Source organism: Pristiophorus japonicus, chromosome 8 (assembly GCF_044704955.1).
Source record: "Pristiophorus japonicus isolate sPriJap1 chromosome 8, sPriJap1.hap1, whole genome shotgun sequence".
NCBI classification, from domain to species: domain Eukaryota; kingdom Metazoa; phylum Chordata; class Chondrichthyes; family Pristiophoridae; genus Pristiophorus; species Pristiophorus japonicus.
Genome location: NC_091984.1, coordinates 211179342 through 211191749, shown reverse-complemented (window position 1 = coordinate 211191749; position 12408 = coordinate 211179342).

Genomic DNA, 12408 nt, shown 5'->3' with positions numbered 1-12408 from the left:
TGTAATTCAGAGCTGAAGAGTTTTAATAAAATTATTATATTCCCCTCAGCTATTGAGAGTGTAGTGAGAACATTATTTTAATAGTGTACTTCCATTTAAAGCGTTCTTATTTGTTTCAAAGGGATATTTAAACTCAACAGAATTAAAGCTTGTATGCTGTGTACATTGTATAACAATTTTGTAGAATAAAATCACACACTTCGTGGATTTAAAATCTGCATTTAAAGACTGGAAACAACTTCATTTAAGAAAAGACAAAAGATGTCATTGGCAATCATTAATGTAGCTTCATTTCCAATATGGATATAAGTTTTTATTTGAATGTTTTGGGAATCACACATAAATACAGATGAGTAAGGCCAATTGCCCCATCTAGTTTATCTTCCCATAGAAGCATATATAATCTTTCCATCACAGAATCTGTCTCTTGAATGATTCCTTTTCTTGCCTTCACTACCTTACTTAGAAGATCATCCCAGATATTAATTACTACTTCCTGGCATCTGTCCTGAACTTGTCTTTGACCACTTTATACCAATGTCCTTGGTTCACATTGATCTTTTCTATCCCACTTAGTATTTTGTAGGTCACTTCTCAAGACTTTTCCGTTTTGGATAGAGACATTAAGTTTTTCTAACTTTTCCTCAACATTCTCTGACGCTACTGATCAACTTCATAGAAACATAGAAAATAGATGCAGGAGTAGGCCATTCGGCCCTTCGAGCCTGCACTGCCATTCAATGAGTTCATGGCTGAACATGCAACTTCAGTACCCCATTCCTGCTTTCTCGCCATACCCCTTGATCCCCCTAATAGTAAGGACTACATCTAACTCCTTTTTGAATATATTCATGGCTTGCACTGCACCACTTCTAACAATTAAATGTTTCCGTTGTGCCTTGATGACCAGAACTGAACACGGTAATGAAAGTATAAATAAGAAGAAAGAAACTGCAAATACTGAAAGTCAGAAATAAAACATCATCATCATAGGCGGTCCCTTGTATCGAGGATGACTGGCTTCCACGCCAAAAAGGGATGAGTTCACAGGTGTTTCAATGCAGGACCTAATATTCCAGGTCCAGAACTACATGTTGAAGGGTGGAAGATGCCTGTGCGTGGATTTTTTTTTAACGTGTGGTGGCCGTTGCACATCAGCCACCACACGGGTTTGACAGAGCTAGGTCTTGGTCCAGTGGCAAGGGTTAACCAAGACGACTGGATCCAGCTCTGCTGCACAGACCTAGTGTGCACAAATATCGCAGTGTAGGCTGACCCGTGCTGCCCCTGGGCCCTCGCCTCTTCTGGGCCCCAAAGATATAAACCTATGAACAATGACGGAAAGGCAAAGAGTACCCAACCCAACCAATCCACCTCACCACAACTGCGACACTCCTTATACTAAAACATTCGACACTCCACCCCAACCGGAGCCATGTGATCTCCTGGGAGAGGCAAAAAGCAGATAAAAACCCAGGCCAATTTAGGGAGAAAAAAAATCTGGGAAAATTCCTCTCCGACCCATCCAGGTGATCAAAACTCGTCCAGGAGATCACCCTGGCTGTATTCTATTCCCTGCAGTACTTGCTATTATATCTTCTCTGTCCAGCAAAAGGTCATCCAGTCTAATCCCAATTACCAGCTCTAGGTCCGAAACACTGCAGGTTACTGCACTTGTAAGTGCCCATCCAACCATCTCTTTAAAAATAAAACAAGAAATACTGAAAATACAGAAAAGACATTAACATTGTGGGTGTTGACCCTTTATTAGAACTGGCTGAAAGAAACACTTTGCACTTTTCACATCCTCAGGACATTCCAAAGCACTTCACAGCCAATGCAATACTTTTAAAGTGCAGTCACTGTTGTAATGTCGGGCGATACAACGTCAAGGTCCTGCACACAGCAATGAAATACGTAAGCAGATAATCTGCTTTAGTGATGCTGGTAAATATTGACTAGGGCACTGAGAGAATTCCTCTGGTCTTGAAATAGTGCTATTTGATACTTTACATCCACCCAAGAGGGCAGACGGGGATGGTTAATGATCCAAAAGATGCCACCTCTGACAGTGCAGTACTGAGGGAGTGCTGCACTGTAGCGTCAGCCTAGATTATGTGCTGAAGTCTCTAGAGTGGGCATGAACCAAAGATAAGCGAGCCCTTTATAGGGGTGTACAAAATGAAAAAGCAAAGAAAAGGAAACATAGGGATAAAATTGTTGACTTCTGTCACAGAAAGAGTGTAAACATTTTATTTTCAAACCTGGAATGATATACAAAGATTATGGCAGTGAGGCAATGAAAAGTCTTACGAACATATGAAAATGAACAGGGAAAAAAATCTACTGGTCCATTCTGCCCGTCTCGCATAGTTGAGATGCCTTGTGCATCACAAAACATACACTCCCCAACAAAAGAGTATGAATTAAGTAAGTAAGGTAGTGAAAGGACAGGGAGAAGATGTACAAGAAAATAACTCCAAAATGGAGGTGAATGGGAGAAAAGGACATAATTGAGGCAGGTCGTTAACTTCCGAAGCTGTAAAAGTCATAATTGAAACAACCATAGAAGATCAGGATTTCTCTGTCTCCCCCAACCCCCATTGTTTTCGTCATCCCTATAAAGGTACATATTTATTTTTGAACTGTCACATCATCCACTGTCACTCATCCCTCCACATAGAACACTATATCAGGTTACCTACATTGCAACAGTGACTACATTCCAAAACTACTTCATTGGCTGTAAAGTGCTTTGAGAGGTCCGATGGTCTGGAAAGGCGCTATATAAATCCAAGTCTTTCTATAATGAGCCCTCTGTTGTCTGCAAACTTGGTACAGGTACAACGAATACTTTCGTATAACCTGTCGATTAGTCGTCCAAGGATTTTGTTGTTGCGTTTTATTCTGCTGTGCTCAGAGGCAACCACCAGAAATCTTTTGTTCCACCTCACACCTTTAAGTTGTTATGGTATGTGGTCTGCCATGGCTATTGTTGTATGGACAAGGTAAATATTGAACTGGAAAAGCAATGTCTTAATAAATAATGAATGTTTTAAACTGGCATAAAAACCTAATCAAAATTGTATTGTTTACGAAGCATGATTGGCCTTAGACTTGCCATAATAATTTCAGCCATTTATACTGTTTGAACCTTCTCCAATTTTGTGAGATGATGGAATTTTGTTGGAAGTTCCATCCCTTGTGCTGTCTTCTCACAAGTAATTGCTTCAATAACTCTAGACTCTCCCAGATTTCTAAGTCTTATGATGTCTTCATTCCCAACCCTTCTATCTGAACGATTGTTTCATTACATCTGTCAACTTCTCTAAATCTGTAAGATTCCAAATAATGGCAGTGGAAATTTAGCTCTAGCTTAGGCAGATACAAGCGCTGAGTTTATCTTTCAATCCCTTTCCTAAGTAGTCCAATACCATTCATTGAGTAAACATATCACCCTTTCTCGTGTCTTATTTTGTAGCAGCTTTCTCTATTGAAATCCATCTACCATACTGGCCACTTGCGCATTTATTTTTATAAGTCCCGCTTCAAAGTTCTTATTGCCCCTCCCAGTTTAGTATTACAAATTTGATCAACTTTCATTGTGCTTCTGAATCCAGATTGTTTATTTAGATTAGAAGCAGTATTGATCCCTATGCAACGCTTCTCAGTATATTTCCACAGTCCAACATCACTCACCTAGCTCTGTCAATTCCTATCCACCTCCAAGTCTTGGGTAGGAAACTCACTGCCTGAAGCTTTCATGCAGAACTTTATCAAAGGCTTTCTAGATGCACTACATTATAGAACTTTCCTGTGTCTACTTGAGATGCCACTGCTTTAAAAAAAATGTGGAAGTTGGTAAAGTAGCAGCTGACTTTTCTAAAACTGAAAACTGCCATTTACTCGTTTTTTCTCATATATATGTTTCCTTATGTTTGTTCCTAATCAGTTCCATTATTTTGCTGGTTACTGATGTTAGAGTAATGTAGTTATCCAGGTTTAATTTGTCACTTTTTTTGAATCCAGCGGGATATTTCTTGTATTTAACAATCATTCAGCTGCCCTTGACCTCCTTTGCTAGCGATGCCGAAGTTGTAAGTTTAGTACCTCCAATGCATACTGTTGGAAGTACTTTAATATGTTAACTATTTTTAATTCATCCTCAATTTCAACCCTATTTGCATCATTGTGGGGTCTTATAATAATGTAATAATAAATTTAAATCAGCTGATCCATTGCATGAGAAATAGGGTCCTGATGAAAATAAGCACAAATGGCCCAGAATTGCGGATGGGGGCTTCGCGCGGGCGGGTGCCTACGACTGCAAAAATTTCTACGAAAATACCTGTTTCTGGAGTTTCGGAGACTTCTGGTCCTGGACCTCTGTGCGAAGGCCTGTGTAGAGACCTGCGTATCCCAGCAGCCTATGCGCTTCGTAAGCCTCCCTGGGATCACCAAAAGCACACAAGCACTTAAGATTTTGAAAAAATTAAAATCACATATAAAATTCATCAAAATGGAATTTAATTATTTAAAACAAAAATGTTATTTTTTGAAAAATAAATTACATATTCTAAAGGGTCTAAAAAATAAACTTAAGTTGCTTAATAGTATTTTAAATGTTTAAATTATTGAAAAAAATGTACTCTGTGCTTTAAAAGTCTTATGCTGATAAAAGCAGGCCTTACTCCTGCTTTTATCAGTTGTAAGCATTTCGAGTGCATTTGCTGGGCAGGAGTTGGGCAAATAGCCCAATTCTCCGCCCGCGAAGGGCATTTACTTTCTGATGCGTGCGATCACTCAAGAGAGTTCTTGACAGATCGCAAATTCCGGGTTAAGGCGCATGCGCTTCGCATGCCTAAACCCAGAACTTGCGCAGCCCCAACAAGCGCGTGTGCATCTCATACACGCCTGTCAGGGCTGCAAAATCAGGGCCAATATGTTTCTTTAGTGTTTTCAGCCCACGGACCTGCAAAATAATGATCCTGTCCCATAACAGCAGTGGGAGACACAATGGCCCTGAAATCGCAGCGTGTACAAGGTGAGCATCACGTTCCGAATTTGTGATCACATTGATGTAACTTTACAGTTAAACATCTGTGAATATGTTCTGTTGCCCAATGGTTTGTGCCATAATGAAGAATCCACTGATTAGCAGACTAGCATTATTAATCCACCAACTGAGGATGATCAATCCTTTTTAGACCATTTGTTTGGTGTGCTCATTTAATGCATCAAGCTGTAAAATGTGGATCAATAAATCAGTATCTTTTCACAATGAAAGACTGGGAGCTTTCTTCAATTGTGTCTGGGATGCAATCATTAAATTGTACAATAGGCAAGTAAAGAGGTCTTTTCATCAGTGTCTTCAAATTTAATCCATTTGACCCAAGCAAGACACAAATCATAGAATACACAGGGGGTGGAGTGTAGCTCCACTGTAGTGCCATTATATTGCTTTAAAAAGCCCCTAAATACATAACTTTAGATTAACAGAGGTTTTGTAAACTTTTAGTGATGTTGAAGTTAAAATTGATTGTTAAAATGATGAGACCACGCTGGGTGACATATTTGGAAGAAGTGTGATACGATACGTTCATGCTAATGTATGTCAGTCAAGAAAAATAACCTCATTTTTATGGACATAACATAAGAATTAGGAGCAGGAGTAGGCCATTTGGCCCCTCGAGCCTGCTCTGTCATTCAATAAGATCATGGCTGATCTTTGACCTCAACTCCACTTTCCTGCACTATCCCCATATCCCTTGATTCCCTTAATATCCAAAAACCTATCGATCTGTCTTGAATATACTCAATGACTGAGTGAACATAGATTATGAAGAGCATGCAAAACATTCTCTTTACAACCCAGTTAACGAGAGTATTATTAGTAAAATTAGGAGTGGTGAGTGAGTGATGTGACATAATTTAGAGAGATTTGACAGTCGGGACCACGCTGGAACCATCCGATATATCCCAGAAGCGGAGGGCATTTTTACGTTACATTGTAATGACGCTAATTTTTTACTCTCCGCCGCTGTCTAATTAGGTGCACATTTAATTTTAGTGCAAATTGACTGACAAAATCGAATGGGCATCATTTCAGGCGTAACTTCTCAATTACACTGCTGCAGGAAATTGTATCCTTTATTTTAAATCTTCATTTTTTTCTGTAGGGGTAGGGCTGTATTAGACTTAGTTGAATAATGTCAACAATTCCAGAAATTCAGTGCCCTCCTTACCAAGTAAACTTCACCAACGTGGTGAGTAACTAGGTTGCAAATGGCCATGGGTGCTATCTGATTCAGTGGATGCTCATCGATTTTCTGGGCCTTATCAGATTCTATCACTATAACAAACATTTTGCAGTATTAAGCTGAATTGGTTCCATTTGTAGTTTGCACTTCAATTTTTTTTCACAAAATCTATCAAACTCATAATACCATGTTTGTTATTTGTATTGCATGTCATCTTGGACAATACTGTCTTTACAGTTCTCGAAGTGATTATTAACTCTTTTTTGGAGGCATTTATAACTTCTGTTACATTGTTATATGCAACATGTTAACTTCTAATGATCAATATAATGATGTAAACTAAGTACAGAACCTCATAGCCTTTCTTTAGTTTCCTTTTAATTTTCTGTCTATTATTCTCCCCTTTTGTCCTGAAGTCATTGAGTGGTACTGGGGTACAGTTCCTTGGGTGCTTGCTAATCTGTAGTACCTCCCCAAAGTGGTAATTTTTATGTGTGAAGTAAAATGGTGATGTGAAGGGCACCACAGTTAAGCCAGATCATCACCCATGTCCACACATACGTGTGTATACACACACACGTACACGCGCACGCACACACACATCTACCTTCCAGCAAGAATCACTGATTAGGAATCCAAGCAGATTTTTCCTTCCCTAGCCCGGCTGTGAAAGTTTGGGCACCAATATCACTATGCCAGCTAACCAGTTACTTCACCCAGTTCTTAAACTTTAAGGGTTTAAACAAGTGACGTGCTCTTAGTAAGTGTATTTTAAATACAATGGTTTCTATATTGTACAACGGAGATGCCTGAAAGAGCCGCAAAATTCCTACGGACATAGTTCCCCTGATAGTTTAGTGGTTTTATCCAGTATTCAGCTGAACCATACTGTTCAAAAAGATCCCTGGTCCAATGCCTGGTTTATGCTGGCAACAGCAGGAGGGGTAGTGCTGCAATTGGCCTCAGCAACTGGGGTTAGGGAGAGGAAAATCAGATAAGGTTCCTACTCTAATTAACAACCCTTGATAAAAATGTGTATGTGTGAAAAGTAGGGGGAAGAATAATTGAGCTTGTCTGTAATAGCCCCCACAGTTTAATAACCTAAGGATATTCACTGTCGAGACTTAAATGCGTGGAACCATACTTGGCAAGATAGCAATGCCTAGAGAACCGGACGAAATTGGCAACAAAAAAGTCTTCAGGACTCCTTGTAGTAATTTTTAAAAGTACTGACTCATGTACAGTGGCACATTTATATGAGCATTCCAAGCCTCACAGGTTACTGCATTTAACATATTGCGCATTTATTAAGATCCTTGAAGGAAAATCAGTAGTGCTTGAAATTGCAAAATTGCATCTCCTTTAGAATGTTGTAGAATTTGTATTAATACATTTCGGATGAGCAGAAACACTTGGAATGAAGATTATATGTCTGACAGAGGGGAAGTCATGAATGCAAAGAGAGCAAGTTTCTTCAGTTCTGTGTGCCTTCTAGTGCGTATATCAATGTTGTATTTTGCTGCATTCCCTTTATTTGTTTTCTCCAGGGATATAACCCTTGAATAAAAATAACCATTAGTGCTATCTGCACTGCAGCACAAAAACTCATTTGCATACTTTGGTGGGATGCCAACTGACTAAGCAGAAACTGACAATGTTACAAATGAATATTAAAATCCAAGCTCTTGTCCTGATTATTTCCTAGTGTACGGTACAAACTACAACACTGAACAAATGCAGATTGTAGAAGATGTAAAGGTCATTGTTACTCCTTTTAGTTTTGTTTGAAAGCGTTATTTTTTGGGGCTTTCTCGACCCCTCCACTGTTCCTAAATTGTCAGATTGTTTGTCCAACATCAGTACTAAATGAAGAGAAACTTATCCAACTAAATATTGGGAATACTGAATCTATTGTCTTCAATTTCCACCACTAACTCCGTTCCCTAGCCACCGACTCCACCCCTCTCACTGGCAACTGTCTTAGGCTGAACCAGACTGTTCGCAACCTTGGTGTCATATTTCACCCCGAGATGAGCTTCTGACCTCATATCCACATATTAAAACTGCCGCCTTACAGCTCCGTAACATCACCCGACTCCGCTCATGCCTCAGCTCATCTGATGCTGAAACCCACATCCATGGCTGTTTTACCTCTAGACTTGACCGTTCCAACGCATTTCTGCCCAGACTCCCATCTTCCACCCTCCATAAACTTAAGCTCATCCAAAACTCTGCCTTCCATATCGTAACTCGCACCATTACCCCTGTGCTCACTGGCCTACATTGGCTCCCGGTTAAGTAACGCCTCGATTTTATAAATTTTCATCCTTATTTTCAAATCACTCAATTGCTTTGTCCCTCCCTATTTGTGTAATCTCCTCCAGTCCTATAACCCTCGAGATATCTGCACTCCTCCAATTCTGACCTCTTGCGTATCCCCGATTTTAATCACTCCACCATTGGCAGTCGTGGCTTCAGCTGCTGAACCCTGAGCTCTGGAATTCCCTCCCTAAACTTCTCTCTCTCTCTGTCTTTCTTTCCTGAAAACTTACCACTTTGACCAAGCTTTTGTTCATCTGCCTGAATATCTTCTCATGTCGCTTGGTATCAAATTTTGTTTGGTAACACTCCTGTGAAATGCCCACTATGTTAAAGGCACTGTATAAATGCAAGTTGTTATATAAACATGAGACATGATTTCTCTCTCAATGTTGTTTCATTACTCATATTATAAGGCTGTTGTATCCATTCTGCCTCGACAAAATGGAAAAGGTTTTCTTTTTTTCAGTCCCAAAAAGAAAATTACTATCCAAATATTTGGCCAAGATTTTCCTTACCTCGACTGATCTGGGGCGGGCAACGTCGGTGGTGGGTCCGGACCCCGCTGCTGGCTCCATCCCACTCTTGAAAGTGAACTTACCTTAACGGGGCTTGTTAAATCTACCCAGCATGTTTCCTGGCCCAATTGGAAGGAACGGGTCAGGTAACGTCATTTGAGGATGCGTCTTGAGCCGATTTCCTTAAAGAGACTATGGCCACCTTATTTTTCATGTTTGTTTTGTCAGTGTTCTACAGCATTGAAGTGCTGCAAATACTATCCAGGGCTGCACCCAAGTTCTCCCATGACTCCCTCCATATGCTTATGGAAGGGGGTCACAGCATGCAGGGAAGTCCTCTTCCCTTCCTATGGGTGGAGGAGAGACTAGGAGACTAACACAGCCTGATCGCACATTGTACAGGAGGGCACAAGCAGGAATGATGTCAGGAGGACCTGGGTGCAGTGGCACAAATCTTTCAATGATCTCAGTAGATAACGAAACGTTAGTACAAAGCCACACTCAGCTTCCTCCTGTGCCTCTCATCACATCTCCATCACTCTGCCTTCCTTACCCTACTCCTGCACATCCTTACACCAACTTGTACCTCCCCCCATCCCTCTTATCTACATTTTCACATCCCCACCTCACTAGCCACCCCTCACACTCACCCTCATCCTAGCACAATCATGCCAACTAACAACACACAAGGGTAGCCACTTGGGTGTTTTATCCAATGTTCATGTAAAGTTTCTGTTACTGTGCCATCAAACATTGAAACCTTTATTTTGGATCCTTTCTGTTCTTGGACAGATTAGTGTGCACCTTTGGAAGTGGCTTAGTGAGTTGCAGTGAATGGTGAGATATAACGGTACCTCCGGTAATGGTGGTGAGTGTGAAAGGAATGGCTTGGACATTGTAGGGATACTTTATGGTGTTGGTGTGGGGTGGTGCCAAACCTGGCATATCCTGTGGCAGTCAGGGTGCACAGCATCAAATGAAGTAAATCTGGCCATAGTGAGGCCATCCCTGGACTCCTGGGCAGCAATGTGCTCGGGTGCTGATGTCCTGTGCAGCATCAGATGATTGTGGAGAAGGTTGGTGCTGCTGGTGTTGGGGCTGATCGTGTTTGGATTCTGAGGACCAAGGTGAGACAATATAAAGGACACCCATGTTGATGGAATAGATGGCAGGTGAAGTAGAGATGACAGAAACATTCTGACAATGGTGAGAGAGTCGCTCCAATGAGGTAAGAGTGGAAAGCCTGCAGAATCTGTGCTGGAAATGGACTGAGAAACAGCTTGTGGCTGAGGAAAGGGATAATCTGTTAGATTGAAGATTTTACTGTACATTTGAAGCTGTCAAGTAATCGGCTGGAGCAATGGCCACTGAACTCAGGCATCAGGGTGACAGCCATGGTCCCCGAACAATGTCGTTCCCATGGTCATGCAGTTAAAGTCAAAAGGTAAGTTTAAAAAAAGCCTGTTAAGCATCTGTCAACTAGATGCTAACGAGTTTAATTGGGTCGCCGCCGCTGCCTGTCGGGTCCACTCAGCACCAGCAGACCTAACATTGGGAAAGGCGCATGGTGGCGGGTTGACAGCGGGTTCCTGATCCGCTGTCAAAAAAACCACTTTCCCACCCAACCTGCCACCGATCCCGCCCGCTAAACACCCCGCAAAATCTCAGCATTTATGTCTTTAGTATGATTACTCTGAAATGCAATATCTTTGTTATTTTTGTGCATGAAAAAATACATTTTGAAATCTTTAGAAGTTTAATTTCAATTCACTCGTCAATTGTGTTGGGGGAAAAACTCATGTAAAATATGTATTAGTGATATAAGTTGAATAGTGCTGTATTAAGTAATATTGTGGTGAAGACTCCACTTTTGCACTATTAAACACCCATGCAGATGGAATTGTTAGGTCAATGCAAACAAGGCCATGAGCACAATGATGAAAAATGTTGCCAATCTCTTTATCTGTGTTTCAATAACTTTGCAAAATTAGTTAATACTAAAATCTAGTAACTATGAAGCGTGATTTTGGGGCCAGAGGATCAGTGGAAGCTTCACTTTTGTATGATGAAAAGTATGAATGTTGGTGCTTGAACATGGTAAGTAACCAAATCACACAAACAAACTATGAAATCTCCTCATTATAATGGTTGTACATCAGTTCTGCAGTGATAAAATATATTTAGTAATTGTATTGCAGTATTCACAAAGCTTATTCTACACATTCATTGGTTTCTAGGGAAACCAGCGTTGAACCAGACACTACCAAGATGGAAAGATCTTCCTGTGTTTGTAGCTGTGTTGTATTTTTTTCTTCTCCCTCCCCTTTGTTCTGTTCCTTTTTAAATGCTGATCATCTTTAATTTACATTGTGCGTGGTTTGTAGATTTAGTTAATAATGTGTGTTTATAACCTATCATCTGACACTGAAACCATATACAAAAATATTGAACTTAGTTGGTTAAGTTCATTTGCCAGTGGCAAATTAAAGGTTTTCATGTGTTTGTGTAATATATACATTGGCCCAGAATTTGCAGTCCGCGGCGTAAGCTTCGCACAAAGATCTCATATTCTCTGTGTCAAAAATTACGGGTTTTCCAACATTCAATTCAACTCAATGGAGTTTAGTGGGGATCCCCTTGTAAGAGCTGCTGCGACAGGCTGTCTAAGCATACACTCAAAACCCAGAGTTCTCTCAGACAGCAAACTAGGAAGTGAGTAAGCTCTTAAAATTCTAACTTTTTAAAATTGTTAGAGTGAACAAAACAAAGATTGGAGCTCTGACATGGAGAAAAGGCAAACCTGAAATAAAGATGAACAAACTTTTTAAAGTTTCTTCAAAGTGATACTTTTTATTAAAATATAATACTACACAAAATTAAAATTAGTTTTAGTGGGACATTTGGAAAAGCAGAGAGTCGGGATAAATGGGTCCTTTTCGGGTTGGAAATCGGTGGTTAGTGGTGTGCCACAGGGATCAGTGCTGGGACCACAACTGTTTACAATATACATAGATGACCTGGAAGAGGGGACAGAGTGTAGTGTAACAAAATTTGCAGATGACACAAAGATTAGTGGGAAAGCGGGTTGTGTAAAGGACACAGAGAGGCTGCAAAGAGATTTAGATAGGTTAAGCGAATGGGCTAAGGTTTGGCAGATGGAATACAATGTCGGAAAGTGTGAGGTCATCCACCTTAGGAAAAAAAACAGTAACAGGGAATATTATTTGAATGGGGAGAAATTACAACATGCTGCGGTGCAGAGGTTCCTGGGGGCCCTTGTGCATGAATCCCAAAAAGTTAGTTTGCAGGTG